The sequence below is a fragment of the Capra hircus genome, unplaced genomic scaffold, assembly GCF_001704415.2.
Source record: "Capra hircus breed San Clemente unplaced genomic scaffold, ASM170441v1, whole genome shotgun sequence".
Classification (NCBI taxonomy): Eukaryota; Metazoa; Chordata; class Mammalia; order Artiodactyla; family Bovidae; genus Capra; species Capra hircus.
This window is the reverse complement of record NW_017212394.1, coordinates 11,647-26,202: the sequence shown is the minus strand read 5'-3', so window position 1 is coordinate 26,202 and position 14,556 is coordinate 11,647. Positions and strand designations below refer to the sequence as shown.

At 45.6% G+C, this 14,556-nt stretch overlaps 1 pseudogene; it reads right to left on the bottom strand.

Moving 5' to 3' along the window:
* Positions 1–2,546: 2,546 nt before the first annotated feature.
* On the bottom strand, positions 2,547–3,603 carry LOC108635237 (annotated as a pseudogene).
* Between the last annotated feature and the right edge of the window lie 10,953 nt (positions 3,604–14,556).

Genomic DNA, 14,556 nt, shown 5'->3' with positions numbered 1-14,556 from the left:
TTGCTTTTTTAACTTATATGCACAGTACATCATGAGAAATGCTGGGCTGGACGAAGCACTAGCTGGAATCTCGATTGCCAGGACAAATAACAATAACCTCAGATATGCAAGTGACACCACCTTATGGTCGAAAGTGAGAAGGAAACTAAACAGCCTCTACATGAAGGTGAAAGAGGAGACCCTCATATATGACCATGGCTATAAACTCATCTAACTACTCAAAAAGAACTCTCTGAGGCTACCTTCTCGAACTAAACATATGCCAAATGTATGATGAAGCAGTTCCACACCCACCAGGGAAAAGTGCTAGGCCTCCTAATTCATCACACCATTCACATCAACGTTACTTTGAATGAGCCAAAATTTTGCAAACAAAGGCAATGTCATCGTATTTTAGAGTCCATACATAACTGGAGGAATAGTCATATGTAAAATACTATTTTCAAGACAAAAACCAAGCAGAACCAACAATGAGTTATTGATACATGTAAAATCATGAGTAATCTCATACTAAGCGAGTTAAGTCAGAAAGTCTCCTTTCAGTGGTAGTGACTCTTCCTACTGTCTCGCAGTCATCTCTACAAATGAAGGCTCGTGGATGCAAACACACAGGGTTGGAGGCGAGAGTTTCCAGGGAGAAGCTCGCAGTGATGTCCCCACATCTGTCCTCTGGGCTCTGCATCCTCAGGTGAATCTCCTCATGACAGAGAGCAGGCTCGGCCACACCCCTCAGCCCAGCTCCCTACTGGCCGCCACACCTGCAGAGCCAACACAGTCTCAGGTCAGAGAGGCAGACCCATTTCATTCATTCTGGGCTCTGCCTCAAGGCATGTGCTATCTTAGTTCCCCAACCTGGGATCGAACCCTTGCCCCTTGAAGTGGAAACTCGCAGGCTCAACCACTGGACCGACACGGAAGTCCCTGGAGAGTCACACAGTTTAGCTGCAGGCAGGACAGGACCGCCAAGCCCACAGGCAACTCCAGAGCCATTCTCTGGACTTCCCCGCAGGGAGACAGCTGTGCTCACCTGGTGTAGTAGGTCCAGGTGAGGCCATAGGTGAGGAGGAAGCCAGCCCCCATGAGGGCCCCCTGATCAGGGTGAGGACCAGGGGCCAGGAGCCCTGCTGCTCCTCAGTCTCAGAGCTGCAGGGAGGGGGGCCTTCTGGGGAAGGGAGAGGGGGTGAAGCTCAGTCCCCAGACCCAGCCCTCCCAAAGGCACACACCTGCCAGGCTGGCCACCCCCAGCACCTGTCCTGCAACTCACTCTGCACAGAGAGGCTGAAGAAAACTTGCTGGGAGCCCAGTGGGTGCTGAGCTCGGCAGGTGACTTCTCCTCCATCTCCAGCCACTACTTGTGGTATTTCCAAGACCCCGGTGCTGGAGATGGGGGTAGACTCCAGGGCAGGGGATCCCCAGAACCAGCTCATCTGTGCAGGGGGGTTGCTGTCAGCAACACACAGCAGCTGCAGTGCCTGGCCCTCTGAGATGAGAAATAGATGAGGCGTCTGCAGAATCTTGAGGCTTTGGGGAAAGCACAGTGGGAGAGCTGGGGAGGCTGAAGTCTCCTCCTCCCTCCTTCCAGGATCTCCTGGCCTCACTCTCTTCTCCCCCAGCCTGCCAGGTGGGTTCTGTGTGGTCCCAGGGCTGACCTTCCACCCTAAGCAGGCTGAGCAAACTGTCTGGGCCTGGTATCTTCAGGGAGGCTTGTGTCTCAATGGGACAGGCCTGGCTGTTTGGTGAAAGAAAACCCAGAGCCTCAAGGCTTGAGAAGTGATTCAGGGAAGGCAGCAGGAATGGGACTAAGGAGGCTTTTGTGAAGAAAGCCATATAATAGAACCATGGTGAAGAGAAATGGGCTTTGAACAGAGTGTGTGAGTGTGTAAATGTGTGGGGTGTATGTGTGTGTGCCTGTGTGTATGTGTGCATGAGTGCACGTGTGTATGTCCATGAGCGTATGTGTGCATGGTGGGTGCCTGTGCTGTGGGTATAACTGTGTATATGTGGACATGTGTGATGTGTGTGCGCCTGTGTGTGTGGGCGTTTCTGTGCGTGTCTCAGTGCATGTTCATGTGTGTATTCTGTGTCTGTGCCTGTGTGTGTGAGTCTCTGTGTGTATTGCATGTGTGTGTGGTCTAGTGCATGGGAGGTGGGGCGGGGTGGGGATTTTCTCCTTGCTCTTCCCATATCTGATCACCCTCAAGCCCACTCCCCTGCCACCCCTTGGAGGCAGTCCCAGGAGCAGGACCCAGCCCTGGAGAGGAGAGGTCCTGTCCTACCTGTGATGTTTCTGAAGGAGAGGCTGATGCGGAGGTTCCTCGGGGCATCTGGGCAGAAAGACATGGGCTTCTGCAGAGGGAGGAGTGGGATGGAAACTGACCAGCACCCCAAGAGGGAAACAGCAAACGGGGGGCTGTCCTTCACGCGCCACTCCCCACCTCAGCTCCCAGGGCGCAGACCATAGAAGAGTAGGCTGCCTTCTCTCTACACACTCACAGACAGACACACACACACCCCACCACCTCAGGGGCTCTGACACCCGTCCACACTCACAGAGACGTTGAGCAGGACGTTCTCTCTAGGGTCACCTGTGCTCCCTGGAGTGTCACCCAACAGGTGAGGTTGGTGCCGTGGTCCTGGGGCCTCGGGGTGAGGGTGAGCTCCGAGGAGTGGAGGGTGTCTGGGTTCATGGCATCAAGGGCATCTCCCGCCCAGGGAGAACAGGAGAGGGTGTGGCCCATCACAGACCAGCGACAGGCTGCAGGTCAGAGGTGTGCGGCGGCCAGACTCCAGAGGCTCCAGGAACTGGATGTCGGGTTTCTCTGGGAGAAAGGGAGATGAGGACAGAGGGAGACGCCTGGACGCAGGGTGTGGGGACACAGAGGGTCAGGGTCACAACTCACTCCCAGTTCTGGGTCTCTCCTGAACCCTCAAACCCCAAGACCTGGAGCAGGGAGCGCTCCTATACCCTGCTCCCCTTCCAATAGAGGAGTCTCCCTGGGCCCCCTGTCACACCTGTCACCTGCAAATTCAGCTGCTTCTCTCTGTAATTGTATTTCAGAGATCCTCTCTCCACTCGCAAGTAGTAGACTCCTGAGTCGCTCAGCCTGGCCTCTTTGATGCTCAGGGAGCAGTCGTTGTCCCTGGGGTCCCCCAGGAGGCGGAATCGGCCCTGGGTCTCTGACTTCACTCGTTTCTTTCGGTCGTTTGTGGCCACAGCATCACTGTAATGGCGGTCTCCTTCCCGGAACCAGTAGATGAAGGGTTCGTCAGAGGAATACCAGGAATTTCCCGAACTCCAGGGATAGGAGAAGGAGCAGGGCACGTGGACGTCCATGCACGCCTGCACCGCCACTGATTCCTGCACTCGGAGCTCGTACCCTGGAAGCTCCTGCAGGGACCCTGGGGGACACAGAGGCTCAGCGGCAGCTCCAGCCCCTCCCCACGTGTGCCCCCCTCCCCCAGCAGTAAGCCCCGTCCCCTAGCCCTCCCCACTCACCCCCCCACAGCAGGGGCAGCAGCGGCAGCAGGGGGAGCAGCCGCAGCAGGGGCACCATGTCGGCATCCGCCAGCACAGAGCCGGTTCAGGTCCCTCTGTAGGGGAGGGAAGCGCGCCGAATGTGAGGAGGGAACGAGGAAGCCCCAACAGGAAGCCAGAGGGTGAGGGAGACAGAGCCTTGGACAAGCACAGAAGGGGAACTTGGATGCCCCATGCCAGTGGAGGAGGGGCGGCCCTGAGGAGGCAGAAGGTCCCACCCCTCCACCCCACACCCCACGCCGAAGCGGGAGGTCCTGAGGACCCCCCAGAGGCCGAAGAGGCTTCACGCGCAGGTGGCTCTGACGTGACCACCTGTCCAGTGATGCTCAGGTCCACGGTGAGAGCGCCCAGCAGCCGGCACCAGAAAAGATAAACGGGCTCCAGCCCTGGTCATCGGGTGGGACCAACCCTGCAACACAGAAACACTGGACTTTCCGGAAAAGAACACTGAAAGATTTCTCAAAACCATTCAGACTTGGGCAGGAGGACTCACACACGGTGGATGGTGGAACCCAGGAAGGAAAGCTGAGCGTGAAAAGCTCCTTTGCCCAAAAAGATTTCAGAACAGGGCACACGGGCTGTGCGTCTTCATGGATCTGAGGGTCTGTGGAACCAGCCAACCTGGACACAGGCCCACGCAAAGTGGGGTGATAATGGCAGAACTTTGCTCCATTTCAGCTGGGACCCCAAAGTCCAGACCTCACACAGAAACAGTTCACGACCCCTCACTCTGGATGGCCTTCTTTTCAAAGCCACAGGAAGGCTTAAGTCATGTGTGGAAGAAACCGGTGAACTTGCTGCCCTTCTGGAAAAAATTCTTTAAGTTTCACAAGTTTGAGCTATGATCATAAACGTTTTAGACACTTTCAGGAAGAAGCCATGGGACTGATGGAAAGTTTCTTTTATAGTTAGATAGAAATATTAATATTTTTTTACTTTTTTAAGCTACAGAAACAAAAAGAAATGTCCGTCAATCAATGGTGCCAGTGGAAATACTGTATCTTCTTTCTACTCTATTTTCGACATAATAGAATTAATCTCACTTCCTCGTACAATGGGCTTCCCTGCTATCTCAGATGGTAAAGAATCTGCCCTCAGTGTGAAGACCAAGGTTCAATTCCTGGGTCAGGAAGATCCCCTGGAGAAGGGAATGGCAACCCACTCCAATATCCTTGCTTGGAGAATTACATGGACAGAGGGCCCTTGCAGGCTACAGCCCATGGGATCGCAAAGAGTCAGACACAGCTAACTAACACCTTATTAGTAGAATATTCATATTAATTAATATACATGATTATTCTCCCAAAAAGAGGCAATCAAAGAGATCAGACCAAAAGTATGGGGAACAGGTGTTATGCAGGTGTGATAGGTGTTTCTGACTTCTGAGAAAGTGGTATGGTGGCCCAGTGCTTAGCACTCTGCACTCTCACTGCCTCTGGCCCAGCTTCAATCCCTGGTCTGGGAACTAAGACCTACAAGCCCTAGAGCATGGATGTAAAAAAAAAAAGAAGAAAGAAAAATAGTCTGCAATATATGTCTTATCTTTTGGTTTTCAGCATTTTATGTTTTGTGATTGATTACATAGATTTCTCATTCAAAAGAAACTCAGATGTGATGTGCCTGTGATATTGAGACTTTTAGGAAATATGTATTTGGCCTCCATCCACAGTTCCTGGCTCACAGATTCATGAGTGCTTGGAATTTACTGACTGATAAGAGATATGGCAACTTCTTTGTTTATTTGTTCTTTGTTCTCAGTCGCTGAAAACACTTCAGGGCCGCAGCAGAGACCTGGGGGTCACATTTTGTATTTGGGAGCCATGTCTGTATTGTATTCGGTGACACTGCTTTTTGTTTTTTGTTTTTTCCTAAGGAGGGATCCGAACCCTTGAGTCAATGTCAGGCTCCACAGAACCCTGGACTGGCCCTGCCCAGGGTCCAGGTGAACAAGAGGAGACGAGCTCTCGCCTTCATTCCTCACCTGTTGCGGAAACATTGCTGGACAAGCAGACACTGGAGAAGGCCAGGAGCCACAGGGCTGTGCAGCACACCTTCACAGCAGCTGGTGTCCAGCAAATGTCAAGTTGCGACAGGTCAAAGGGCAAGAAACAAGCAGTGTCGGTGAGGACGTGGGGTAAAGGGAACCCCTGGGCACTGCTGGCGGGAATGTGAATTGGTGCGGCCACTATCGGGAACACTCTGCAGGTTCCTCTAAACTAAAAATAGAACCTCAAGCACTTTCACTTTGGGGCCTTTCAAGAAAATGAAAATGGCAATTTGAAAAGATACATGCACCCCATGTTCATGGAAGCACTATGTACATTATTGTAGACATGGAAACAACTTCCATACCCAATGATGAGAGAATGAATAAAGAGACTGTGGTGTGTGCATACTCGTGATCATTCTTCAGCTATAAAAGAGAAGGAAATCCTGCCTTTACGATACATGGATGGTACGTGAGGGCATTAGGGTAATGAAATACATTAGACAGAGGAAGAAGAATACTGTATGATCTCACAAGTAGGTGAAAATGAAAAATAAACAACAACATAAAGTCACAGATAAAGAGAAATAACTGGTGGTCCTCAGAGGTAGAGAGTGGAGTCTATGGCAAAATTGGCAAAAGTCGTCAGAAGGTACTTATTTTCAGGAATAAAATAAAATGTCATGGACATGTAATGTACACCATGGTGATTATATTTAAAATGTTTAGGGACACTAATACAGTTAACACTACTGTACTGTATATTTGAAAGTTGCTAAAGAATTAGATCTTAAAATTTCTCATCACACAAAAAAATTTTAGCCTTATCGATATAAATGTTAATTAAGCATATTTGGTGATCATTTTGCAATATGTACGTAATATAAAATCATTATATTATACACCTGAAACTAATACAATGTTATACCTGTATCTCAAAGAGAATATGTATCTATATATGTAAAAGATTTGAAAAATGTCAAGCTGGGAGCTTAGATTAGAGTGGTCCAAAGCTAAGAGAGTGTTCCCTGGTTGACAGGCTCCACTGGCCTTTCAAAACCTGCATAATCAATTACTTATGTTACATTTCCTCTGTGGCAATATACGCTATGTAGTGTGGCTTCTAGTGTGGCTACTGTCCCCAGTTTCCTGATTAAATCTCCAGAGATGAAAAAAACGAGCACTGGATGATTGCAAATGCCTTTGTGATAAAATTCACAGTGCATTGGAAATAAAAGAGAAATTCCCTAAAAAGATGAAGGGTGTCTTTAGAAAACATCACACTTAATAAAGTAGTATAGGTTCCACCCTAGCAAGTCAATAAATATTGGTAAAAGGTGTAACAATTGAAAGGAAAAAGAAAGAGATTTCTCTTCATATAAGTTTGTGTTTCTAGAAAAATCCAAAAGTTTACACAGATCCATTTAGAGGTTTAACAAGAGAGCATGATGACTTGAGACAAATTCCAGTTTTAAAAATCATTGCAGACTTCCTGTGGTCCAGTGATCAAGCACCCACCTTCCAAAGCAGGAGATGGGGATTTGACCCCTCGGCAAGGGAACTAAGATTCCCACATGCCTTGCAACTCAGTCAAAACAGATCAATCACATTTCCATAGCACAGTAATATAAAACTGTATGAGACCATTGACAATTGCATCAGAAATTAGGATATACCTGGAATCGATCTAACATTTAGAAAGGTATACAACAAAAGGATATACAAAATCTCAATGGAGAAAATTATAAATCTGTCTTGAAGGATATTAAAGACATATACAAATGGAAAAATACACCACATTAAGGGTTTGAAAAAAACAGAGTATAAATGTCCATTCTACTCAAAATAATGTGCAGAATCCAAACGTATGTCACCACATCCCAAGTGGACATCTGTGGAACTCAGTAACTCCACTGTAAAATTTATAAGGAAGCAGACATTTCAAGGATGGCAAGGGTACCTTGCAAAGAACAATGTGTGAGGCCTTGGCTCTGCAAGTTGTGAAGATACATTACAGCCTGCCTGCTTGCTTAGTCGCTCAGTCGTGTCTGCCTCTTTGCCACCCCATGGACTGCAGCCCACAAGACTCCTCAGTCCATGGGAGTGTCCAGGCAAGAATACTGGGTTGGGTTGCCATTCTCTTCTCCAGGGTATATTACAGCATAGTACAACAAAACTTTTGGACTGAAAGAGGGATAGTCCAGTAGACTAGTGGAACAGAATAGGGAACCTAGAAATAAACCCCAACCACGGAAGTATCATGTGTAATAGCAAAGGTGACAGAAAGAAATGACAAAGAGATAAATGTTTCAATCACTCTGTGGGCGACAGGGGATCTGAAGCCAGTCAAGTGAAGCTGCACCCCTAGCTCATATGGGAACCAAAGTCAAGTGCAGCTGGGCTGAGACCTATTTAGAGAGACAAACAGCAGAGCTGCTGCAAGAGACTGCGGCAGGTATCCCCATGAGCTGCGGTGGGGCAGGATTCCCGAACAGCACAGGAAGAACACCATCTCTAAGACAGACGCTGAAATCCCGAGCTGGATTAAAATGAAGAACTCTTCATAACAGACACCCCTGGGAGTGCCGCATTGAAAGCCATCAGGTGGGAGAAGATACAGATGACACAGATAACCATCAAAGTAACAGTAGCCAAAATATGAGTTTCTAAAATGCCTAAGGTCAAAGAAATATACAGAAATGGGCCCAAATGAGCAAGAATTTCATCGAGGACAATGTATAAGGGGACCGTCAAGGACTGGAAAGCTGCCCCACATCACTGCAGCCAGGAACCTGCACGTTAAGACACTAATAGGGTATGACTACACGTGCTCCAAGTAGCCAGCTATTAAAGTCTCTCAAAACCCCAACTGCTGGGAAAGTGTGGAGCAGTGGTTGTTGAAATGTAAGTTGGCCCACACATTGGAGAGGAAAACAGCTTCATACAGCAAGCTGAGCAGGTTCTTACATGAGGACCCAACATTTCCACTGCTTGGATGCATGTTCTAGAGCAGCCGTGAAGAATGGTGGCCAGTCCCCACATGTGGCAATTTAAAGGGTTTAAAGAGAGTTGTAAGGCTGGGTGTTGGGAGGGGACACACGAAGTGCTGCAAGGTTCAATGACACTGGGTTTCCAGATTTAGTATAAGAAAATGAATGTAGATGATTCTGGGCCCAATCCCAGTGTGTCTGTCAGTTTGACCACACACCCACAAGCAATTCTGAGGCACCAGCAGTGCATCTCAGAATTCAACTCAGCTCAATCCAACTCACTGTTGACACTGTCCACCTGTAAATAGCATCACATCCTACGAGACTTCAGTCCTTCCAGACTGCCCCTCCAGTTTCAGATGCCTGTTTCACATCCAGGTTGTCACATGTACACCTGATCTGCTGGTTACACATGATTCAGTTCAGTTCAGTCACTCTGTCATGTCCAATTCTTTAGGATCCCATGGACTGCAGCACGCCAGTCCTCCCTGTCCATCACCAACTCCCGGAGTTTACTCAGACTCATGTCCATTGAGTTGGTGATGCCATCCTACCATTTCATCCTCTGTCGTCCCCTTTTCCTCCCACCTTCAATCTTTCCCAGCATCAGCGGCTTTCTCAATGAGTCAGTTCCTTGCATCAGATGGTTAAAGTATTGGGGTTTCAGCTTCGGCATCCGTGCTTTTAGGATGGACTGGCTGGATCTCCTTGCAGTCCAAGGACTCTCAAGAGTCTTCTCTAACACCACAATACAAAAGCATCAATTCTTCAGCAGTCAGCTTTCTTTATGGTCCAACTCTCACATCCATACATGACTACTGGAAAAAACATGGCTTTGACTAGACAGACCTTTATTGGCAAAGGTAATGTCTCTGCTTTTAAATATGCTGTCTAGGCTGGTCATAACTTTCCTGCCAAGGAGTAAGCGTCTTTTAATTTCATGGCTGCAATCTCCATATCCAGTGAATTTGGAGCCCCCCAAAATAAAGTCTGCCACTGTTTCTACTGTTTCCCCATCTGTTTGCCATGATGGGACCGGATGCCATGATCTTAGTTTTCTGAATGTTCAGTTTTAAGCCAACTTTTTCACTCTCCTACTTCACTTTCATCAAGAGGCTCTTTAGTTCTTCACTTTCTGCCACAAGGGTGGTGTCATCTGCATATCTCAGGTTATTGATATTTGTCCCTACAATCTTGATTCCAGCTTGTGCTTCATCCAGTCCAGCATTTCTCATGATATACTTGGCATATAAGCTAAATAAGCAGGGTGACAATATACAGACTCGATGTACTCCTTTCCCGATTTGGAACCAGTCTACTGTTCCATGTCCAGTTCTAACTGTTGCTTGCTGATCTGCAGACAGATTTCTCAAGAGGAAGGTCAGGTGGTCTGGTATTCCCATCTCTTTCAGAATTTTCCACAGTTTCTTGTGATCCACACAGTCAAAGGCTTTGGCATAGTCAATAAAGCAGAAGCAGATGTTTTTCTGGAACTCTCTTGCTTTTTCAATGATCCAACAGATGTTGGCAATTTGATCTCTGGTTCCTCTGCCTTTTCTAAATCCAGCTTGAACATCTGGAAGTTCACAGTTCACGTATTGCTGAAACCTGGACTTGGAGAATTTTAAGCATTAACCTTACTAGCATGTGAGATGAGTGCAATTGTGTGGTAGTTTGAGCATTCTTTGGCAATGCCTTTCTTTGGGATTGGAATGAAAGCTGATCTTTTCCAGTCCTGTGGCCACTGCCGAGTTTTCCAGATTTGCTGGCATATTGAGTGCAGCACTTCCACAGCATCGTTGTTTAGGACTTGAAATAGCTCAACTGAAATTCCACCACTTCCACTAGCTTTGTTCATAGTGATGTTTCCTAAGGCCCACTTGACTTCGCATTCCAGGATGACTGGCTCTAGGTGAGTGATCACACCATCGTAATTATCTGGGTCATGAAGATCTTTTTTGTACAGTTCTTCTATGTATCCTTGCCACCTCTTTAATATCTTCTGTTTCTATTAGGTCCATACCATTTCTGTCTTTATTGTGCCCATCTTTGCATGAAAAGTTCCCTTGGTGCCTCTAATTTTCTTGAAGAGATCTCTAGTCTTCCTCATTCTATTGTTTTCCTCTGTTTCTTTGCATTGATCATTGAGGAAGGCTTTCTTTTTTCTCCTTGCTGTTCTTTGAGACTGCATTCAGATGGGTATATCCTTCCTTTTCTCCTTTGCTTTTCACTTCTCTTCTTTCCTCAGCTATTTTTACGGCCTCCTCATATAACCATTTTGTATTTTTGCATTTCTTTTTCTTGAGGATTGTCTTGATCACTGCCTCCTGTACAATGTCACGAACCTCCATTGTCCATAGTTCGTCAGGCACTCTGTCTATCAGATTTAATTCCTTAAATCTATTTGTCACTTCCACTGTATAATCGTGAGGGATCTGAGTTAGGTCAAACCCGAATGGTCTAGCGGTTTTCCCCACTTTCTTCAATTTCAGTCTGAATTTGGCAATAAGGAATTCATGATCTGAGCCACAGACAGCTCCTGGTCTTGTTTTTTCTGACTGTGTAGAGTTTCTCCACCTTTGGTTGCAAAGAATATAATCAATCTGATTTTGGTGTTGACCATCTTGGTGATGTCCACGTGTAGTCTTCTCTTCTATTGTTGGAAGAGTGTGTTGCTCTGACCAGTGCGTTCTCTTGGCAAAACTCTATGAGCCTTTGCCCTGCTTCATTCTGTACTCCAATGACTAATTTGCCTCTTACTCTAGTAGTTCTTTACTTCCTACTTTTGCATTTCAGTCCCCTATAATGAAAAGGACATCTTTCTTTGGTGTTAATTTTAGAAGGTCTTGTAGGTCTTCATAGAACCATTCAGCTTCAGCTTCTTCAGCATTACTGGTTGGGAGCACAGACTTGGATTAATGTGATATTGAATGGTTTGCCTTGGAAATGAACAGAGATCATTCCGTCATTTTTGAGATTGCATCCAAGTATTGCATTTCAGACAGTTTTGTTGACTATGATGGCTTCTCCATTTCTTCTAAGAGATTCTTGCCTACAAGAGTAGACATAATGGTCATCTGAGTTAAATTCACCCATTCCAGTCCATTTTAGTTCACTGATTCCTAAAATGTCAATGTGCAGTCTTGCCATCTCCTGTTGACCACTTCCAATTTGCCTTGATTCACGGACCTAACATCCAGGCTCCTATGCAATATCATTCTTTACAGCATTGGACTGTACTTCCATCACCAGCCACATCCACAACTGGGTGGTGTTTTTGCTTTGGCTCCAGCTCGTCATTCTTTCTGGAGTTATTTTTCCACTGATCTCCAGTAACATTTTGGCCACCTACTGACCTGGAGAGTTCATGTTTCAGTGTCCTATCTTTTTGCCTTTTCATACTGTTCATGGGGTTCTCAAGGCATACAGAAGTAGTTTGCCATTCCCTTCTCCAGGGGACCACGTTTTGTCAGAACTCACCACCATGAGCCGTCTGTCTTGGGTGGTCCTACGTGGCATGGCTCATAGTTTCATTGAGTTAGACAAGGATATGTGATCGGATTGGTTAGTTATCTCCCACTGAAACGTGAAACTGTGTTCTGATCCTGAAGCCAAAGAATGAATTCCGCAAACTCAAAAACACTCACACAGGCAGAGTTTATTTTAAAAGATAGAGATACAAAGTTCTCAGCATAGACAATGAGAGGGTGTGACATAACCACAAAGATGGGAATAACAGCAGATTTGTATCTGTATTAGAATTGCTCTTTTCTTATTTGGTTGGCTTGGGGCCAGAGGTGTGTGATTTCTGACCAATCAGTTTAAATGTCCCAATGTCCAGTGTGTCATTTGTATGCCTTTCTTGGATCCCCCAGTTTCTCAGAATCTCCAGACCTTGCGCTGCCATCTGTCGACCCTTTCAAAGACCCCACATCATTATTTAGGGACCAAATGCATCTTTAAGTGCTAATGACTATTCTAATAGAAAATAAAATAACGCAAACAATTGAACTGGGGACAGGAAGCAAGCATTTTTACATTCCAAAAGAGTTACAACTTCCTATCAGTGAAAAGTGTATATATTATACTTTTAAAAAGGTTTATTCATTTATTTACTTATTTTTGGCTGTGCTGAGTCATAGTTTCGGGGAGCAGGGTCTACACTCCAGTTGTGGGACTCAGGCTTCCCGTTGGGCTGGCTTCTCTTGTTGTGGAGAACAGACTCTGGACCCACAGGCTTCAGTATTTGCCACTGTGGGCTCGGTGGCTCAGTTGTGGTTCTTGGACTTAGTTGCTCAAGGACATGTGGAATCTTCCCAGACCAGGGATCAAACGAGCGTCCCCTGCATTGGCAGGTGCGTTCTTAACCGCTGGACCACCAGGGAAGTTCCATGCATAGATTTTTAAAAGCAAATCAATAGTAACATTTTATGAGGTGGTATTCACATGACACGGAAGTACTAATGGTAGTTTTGGAGGTGTGAACTTTAAAAAGATGAGACGAAGAGGAAACTAAATGATGCTGGATGATAAAGTAATGTGGCCCTGGAGCCTCCTTCTTGTGCTGGAGAGAGGAAGTGCTGTTGACCGTCCTAGACCCCAGGACAGTGGGAGGAGGGCTGGGGAGATGACTCCTGGCCCCACCAGCATGGGCACCAGACAGATACCCAGGAAAAGGCCTTCTCTGGTGAGAATGAAGGGTGAGTTTTTGCAACATGATACCTAATATCTGAGTGAAGCTATTTCCTGTCCTCAAGGACCATTTTTTCCTGCTGTCCCCAATATATACACAGAATATGATTGTATGTAGTACTGGGAAATGCAGGAAGATATCTACCAGAAAGAAAGCATTTTAAAACTTTCCCTGTGGACAACTGCATCAAAGAGAATAAAATACCCAGGAATAAATTTCATCAAGGAGAAAAGACATAAGCCATTGATGAAAGAAACTGAAGAAGACACAAAGAAATTGAAAGCTATACCATGCTAACAGAAGAATGAAAATTGTGAAAATGTCCATTGTAGCCTTGCAATACATATTCAATTCAATCCTTATCTAAAATACCCATGGCATTTTGAAAAGGGCTAGAACAAATAATTCCAAATTTTATTGAAGCCATCAAAGACATCAAGTAGTCAAAACAATCTTGAGAAAGAAGAACAAAGCTGGAGGTATGATACTCTCTGATATCAACTCTACTACAAAGCTATAGCAATTGACTACAGTCATTAACACTGTATATGCTGGCAGCTGGCAACTAGGTCCTGTCATGGTGATCATTTTGGAATATATTTTGTGGAGGGGCATTCTGTTGTACACCTGAAACTAACATAAATTTACATATCATCTATACTTTAATTTTAAAAAGATATTGAGATATACAAAGATTTCATAAGTGGACAGACAGCACACTGCATACAAATGAAGACACTGATGAGACGATTTCATAAAATAATTTTTAGACTCCTGCACAGCAAAAAAGAGAGAGAGAAGAGGGGGAGAGAAAGTCACAAGTCAAAAGACTCACTTTGTACAGGGTAAAGTAGAAGTTTGGAATTACCATGTACCCACTACTATATATAAAGTAGATAACCAACAAGTACCAAATATATCACACGGGGAACATTACTCAGCATCTTGTAGTAAGCTATGATAGAAAGCAACCTGAACAGAATATATATGTTATATATATTATATATGGAAAACAACCTGCACAGAATATATATATATATGTATATGTATATGTGTGTGTGTATGTATATATATACAGAATCAACTTGCTGCACTGTGAAACTAACACAACATTATAAAACCATTAACTACAATTTTTAAAAATACACATAAAAAATAAAGAACTCAAACCTTTTTATTTTTTCAAAACAGACTGCCCAATTTTTATTATTAAATAAGTGAGAAACCAAACAGGGATTTCACAAAAGCAAAGTCAAATGGTTCAACATCTTTGTGAATGGTTGTTGCTGAGCCGTGTAAGACGCCAGGATTCTCAGCCTCCAGAGGAGAGGAATTCAGTCTGGGGCGAGGC